The following is a 6,553-nucleotide window of genomic DNA, read 5'->3' as shown; positions in this document are numbered from 1 at the left end:
TGACAGCCAAGATGGAAACAACCCAAATTTTCAATTATGGATGCATAAATAAAGAAGTTACGGTATCTGTTAATAATATTTTAACCCTGATTTGATCTCAGGAACTACATTAAGTGATCTCTGAACACTTCTGGGAGTGTCCTAAATGTTAAAAACAAAATCAAGTGCATAGAAATCAGTAAACATTGAGATTTTCTTTTCAAGCCACTGTTCTGCTTTGGGGAATTATATCTTGCTTGCTTGTCTCAACGCATCTTCACCTTTTTCCACTCTGGGTAAGTCTTCATTCTCTCAAACATGTACTTCTCCCTTTTTCTCCCCTCGCTTCTTTCTAAATAAGTTTCTTGTTTCATGAGAAAAGGACTCAAACATTTATTGAAGACTATAAAGCATTATATTATCTCTTCTATCTAAGAAATAGAAGATAGGTCTGAACATAGTGCAGCAGAATAGGCAATTTGCCTTGCATGTTGGCAAATTTAAGTTTGATCTCTGGCATGGACTATGGTTCTTCAATGACCTCTAGGAGTAAATTGAACATTGAGCACAAAACTAGGAGTAAGGCCTAAGTACTGGTATATGTGGCCAAATACCTCTTCTGCCCCTAAAAAATAGAAGACATATAAATATAATATATCCCGTATTCATGTATTAGAAGTAGCAACATTGTTGAAATGACCATTTTACCTGAGTATTATAAAGACTAAGTGTAATCTCTTATCAGAACGTCCATTCTGTAAGGACAGAATGCAAATACTACTTAAGGTTGTTGGAACCATAAAATTTCAAAGGCCAAAGCATTGCTGAAAATAAAGAAGTTTGGAAACATTATAGTCCCTGACTTTTTTGTTTTCTTTTAAAGAAAAACTTTGTTTTTTGTTTTTATACATTCAATTTAAAATGTATTATACTGTATGTATGTGTGTGTGTGTGTATATATATATATATATATATATATATATATATATATATATATATATATATATATGGCTAATGAAGTAGATACAATAGTGGAGGAAATTCTAGCCCTCAGAAATATGAGAAGTCAATGTATTGTTCAAGTAGTTACAATATTTATTATAATAGCCTAAATAAGCTAAAGAATATTCAGTAAGTGGTACTTACTGAAAACTGATTTGCCACATAAAAAAAAAACGAAATTGGACTCCTATCCAAACCTTACACAAAAGTTAGGGTTATTTAATCAGAATGGATTAAAGCATTGAATATTAGAACCAAGTCCATAAAATACACTGAGGAATTCAAAAACTGCAAGGCGGCAAGGTCTGGGGGAATCCAGCTGTCAGGTGGGGTGAGATGCTATCACCCCCTAAAGGCTGTCTGACTAATCCTCTTAAATACAGCAACAGAGACTGGTACAGGCAGAATTCTTCAAGATACTATACTGGCTTTGAGAGGGTCCAAATGATTAAATTCCATTAGTAAAGAAAAAAATGTAGGGGCCCGGAGAGATAGCACAGCGGCATTTGCCTTGCAAGCAGCCGATCCAGGACCAAAGGTGGTTGGTTCGAATCCCGGTGTCCCATATGGTCCCCCATGCCTGCCAGGAGCTATTTCTGAGCAGACAGCCAGGAGTCACCCCTGAGCAACGCTGGGTGTGGCCCAAAAACAAAAAAAAATGTATAAATAGATGAAATTACATAAAAATCTTAAATTACCATACTAGAAAACAGTGAGTAGGACGAGAGAAAATAGGAGTTAAGGTGCTTGCCTAGCATATGCCAATGCCAGTTCCACACCCAGAAACATGATCCCTTAAGCACTGCCAGGAGTGATTTTTAATCTAGGAATAAGCCCTGGATACAGCTGGGTGTGTTCCAACATCCTTTACTACCAAAGAAACAATGGCTGAAGTAAAAAGACAACTCACTGGGAGAAACTGTTTACATATCATTCATCTATAAAAGGAATAATATGCAATTATATAAACCACTCACCGTACTCAACAACAGATAATCCCCATCACAAGATGGGAAGATCTGACACTTCCTCAAAAAGATGGATGACCAACATGCATATTAAAGTGTTCAACCTTTAGGGAAATGCAATCAAAACAATGATATACCACTTTACACCAGTGAAAATGACATGTCAAAAAGTCTGGTGGGTGTACGGTGAAAACAGAACACTCATTCACTTGGATTGCTAATCTGGTTCTGACTCAGTGGAAAAAAGTATGAAGACATCTCAAAAAATTGAAAGTAGATCATATGATTCAGTGATTGCACTCCTTGGCACTATACAAATAACACAAACTTCCTAATTTTAAATGGTATGTTGATTCCAGCACTATAATAGCCAAAATCTAGATACAACTCAAGTCCAAGAAGATATGATGGATTAAAAAATAGTTCTGTATATACACAATAGAATACTACTCAGCAACAAGGTGAAATCTTACATTTTAATATAAATTGGAACTAGAGGGTCTGCTGTTAAGCAAAGTGAGTAGAAGAAACTAATACTGATAGCTGTCACTATTGAAGTATAAAGAAACAAAATAATGGAATCAATACTGGTTGATAGGGATTTGGAGAGATAATATAGCAGGATGGCTACTAGCCTTGCATGTGACTGACAGAGGTTCAATTCCTGGCAGCCCATGTGGTCTCCTGTGCACTGCCAGGAGTAATTTATGAATGCAGAACTAAAAGTAACCCCAGAGCATCATCAAAAACCAAACTAAAAACCGGTCAATAAAAACAAATTTTTACATTCTGCCATCAGAACTGAGTGCCAAACAGGGAGAAAATATGAAGTGGTCATAGGAAATAGACTGGAAATGATCTATGGACCAAGGTTGAAGTGTGATCATTATAACACCGCCATACCCCCACCATTTCCCTCTACCAAAGTCCCTAAGATCCTTAGATTTATCTTCCCATATTCACACCCTGCATATTCAGTTCTATGGACTAATTCTCCAGTTCTGTTGCCTATGGTCATTTGTTGCTTCCCTACTATCTTTAAAATCCACATATGAAATAATTCAGCATCTATCCCCTTCCTATTGACTTTACTCAGCATGATATTCCATCCATGTCCTGGCAAACAATATTTTTGTCCTTTCATAAAGCTAAAGTATTCCATTTTGTATGTATATTACAACTTACATTTATTTATTTATTTATTTTGGTTTTTGGGTCACACCCGGTCACGCTCAGGGTTACTCCTGGCTCTATGCTCTATGCACAGAAGTCGCTCCTGGCATGTTCAGGGGACCATATGGGATGCCGGGATTCGAATCACCAACCTTTTGCATGCAAGGCAAACGCCTTACCTCCATGCTATCTCTCCGGCCCCACAACTTAAATTTTTTCTGTTACTGCACCATGATTTTTCTTTTCTTTGGTATTTAGTTTATTTTTGATTCTTGGGCCATACCTGATAATGCTCAGAGATTACTCTGGGCTTTGTGCTTAGGAAGTCCTCTGTGCTCAAGGATCATTCCTGGTGGCCTCAGGGGAACATTGGCATGTCAGAGTTCTAACCCAGGTTAGGCACATGCAAGGCAAGTGCTCTACATGCTGTATTATCATTTCATCCCCTAAAGAAAATAATTTAAAGGGACTTTCACTCTTAAAATGGGTGCATGATGGGCCCTGCAGCCTGCCCTTAGGAATCTGTATGAGCTAAGGTCATATCCATATCCAGTCAGGTGCATCGAGAATGTGAATCTTACCCTTCCCACCACAACCAGCCCTTAGGACCCATTCCCCAGTCTCTGGACGTTATCTATAGCCCTACCCTTCACCCTTCAGTCAGCCCTAGAGATTCATACAGTTAAAGTCATCTCTAAATCCAGTTAAGTGTACTGATGGTCCCATTGGCTGCACTGAAACTCAGAACCACATGGACACGAATATGTCCTTGTGACTTTTCCAAACTATCCCATTTGAAAAGAAAAGTTAATACCAATCTTATGGATGAACAATGATTCAAATATCCTGAGGAAAATTTAAACAGTATATATATATATATATATATATATATATATATATATATATTTTAAATCATGTACTGTTGTTTAAAATATAAAGAAGGCCCTTATGATGGAGCTGGATGGAGATGGAGGCCTTTGTCCTTAAGCCCCCGCCACGTGGCTCCATCCCCCATTAACTTGCGGGTCATCAGGTTCAGGAGGACAGCAGGCAGAAATCTCACTCACACGCAGGCTCCAGGAAGTATCAGCTTTATTCATGCCCTAGCCACCACATGTGTGTGGTCTAACATAACCATTTATGCTGAATTCTTATTCAGCCCTGCATAGTACCTTGTTTCTTAGCCATCTCTCCTCTGACCTCCAACCAGGCAAATTCCTTAATCCCCTTTTGCCCCTTAGGCAAAACCTTTTATAACCTTCCAAGACCCCTCCCAGAAATGGGAGGTCTAACTGTAAAGTTACAGGTAGCAAGACCCCTCCCAGGAATGGGTCTTGCAGGTAAGATCAAGTTACACAGAAGGATGGGGGGATGGGCTAGAATGTACCACATTCAAATGGGACACCTCAAGGATCCAAGGATAATTCAACATATACAAATCAATTAAAATTAAATACATCAGTAAAAGGCAAGATGAAAATTATATTATCATATCAATTGATGAAAAGAAAGGGCAAAAAACCTGGGGCCAGAACCATATATCATAGCAGGTAGAGTGTTTGCCTTGAACACAGCCAATCTGGGTTTTATCCCCAGCATTCTAATGATCACCGAAGCTTACCAGGAATAATTTCTGGAGGACAGATGCAGGAGTAATCCAAGCATTGCCAAGGGTGGCCTAAAAAAGGGGAGGGGCAAAGACCCTCAACAAAATAGGAATGGAAGGAATTTTCTTCAAGAAAGTAATGGCTGTGCCAGAGGCATAGAACAGTGAGTAGGGCATTTGTTTTATACATGACCAACCCAAGTTCAATCCCCAGTTACACATATGGACGCAGAGCCAAACCAGGAATAATCCCAGACTGTAGATCCAGTAGTAATAGTCATCTAAAACAAACCCATAGCCAGTATCAATCTCAGTGGTTTAAAAAGAAAAAAAACATTCAGGTACTGGGAGCAATCTCTATTGGCGATATGTGAGAATGGAAATCTCATCCACTATGGGTGGGAATGCTTCCTGGTCCAACCCCTATGGAAAATAGTATTGAAGGTTCTCGATAAATGCAAAATTAGCTGTCATACAACCCAGCAATCCCTCTTTTGGTATCTACCTCAGGTCAGAAAAACATTCATCCCAAAGAATGTATGCACACTGTTATTCAGTGTAGTACTCAGTACAATAGCCAATTGTACTGAATCAACCTATATGTCCAACAACAGATCAGTACATCATGAAGATGTAGTACATATGTACAATAGAATACTACATAGCTGTAAGGAATGATGGAATCATGCAGTATGCAGCAACATGGATGGAACTTGAAGATAGTATGTTAAATGAAGTAAGCCAGAAGAAGGAGGATATAGAATAATATCACTTATATGTGGTATTTAGAATAACTGCTTACAAAAATTCAATGACCTAAATGGGAGTTGCCTCAAACACCCTTGGCTCTAGAGTATAGCAAGGAAAAGGAAAGAAACCAAGTGGAACGTCTTAATCCCTTCCACCAAACGCAAACAGGACTGTTTTTTTGGGTCTTTTCCCACCCTCATTTCGGGTCCCAGTGCCATTGCCTAATCTTTGTTCCTTGGGGACAGTCAGGCCTGGGTCAGGGTGGGAACAGGGAGGTTCCTGTCCTAATTCCCTCCACCAAGCATTTTTCTCATCCTTCCCCTCAGCCTCCTTCTAGGTTCCTGTGCCATAGTGACCTGCCCTTTGGGGCCAGCCAGGTTTATATCAGGAAGGGAATATGGAACCGCATACCTTAATCCCTACCACCAAATGCAAACGGGCTGTGCTTTTGGGTCTTTTCCCAGTCTCCTTCTGGGTCATTACTGAAACCCCTTCCTTCATCTCAATCCTCTTCCTAAACCAGACACTAGTCATTTCAAATTCAATTTATATTATAGACTTCATGGAAGATTGGATTTAGCACTTTTTTCTCTTAGAAAATATACAGCTCAAAGACCATCTGAACAAATCAATAAAGTAGTATGCAATATTTTACCATACTTAGACAACCTTGCTAGTTTAGAAAAATAACCTCTAAGAAGATATACCTTGAGTCACATTTCATACAAACAATTCAATACGTCACCTTTCTTTTTTTTTCTTTCTTTTTTTTTGGGGGGGGGTTTGGGGGTTACACCCGGCAGTGCTCAGGGGTTACTTCTGGCTCTATGCTCAGAAATCACTCCTGGCAGGCTCAGGGGACCATATGGGATGCCGGGATTCGAACCAATGACCTTCTGTATGAAAGGCAGACGCCTTACTTTTGTGCTATCTCTCCAGCCCCTCAATATGTCACTTTCTTAAACACCCCAATGATACTCCAGCACTCCAAACCAATAAATGCAAAGATCAATGAAGAAGCTAAAGATAACTTCTATGGGATATGGGATATGAGGAGAATATGAAGATGAGATGA

Source organism: Suncus etruscus, chromosome 3, assembly GCF_024139225.1.
Source record: "Suncus etruscus isolate mSunEtr1 chromosome 3, mSunEtr1.pri.cur, whole genome shotgun sequence".
In the NCBI taxonomy this organism is placed as follows: Eukaryota; Metazoa; Chordata; class Mammalia; order Eulipotyphla; family Soricidae; genus Suncus; species Suncus etruscus.
The sequence above is the reverse complement of the archived record's forward strand: the minus strand, read 5'-3'. Positions refer to the sequence as shown.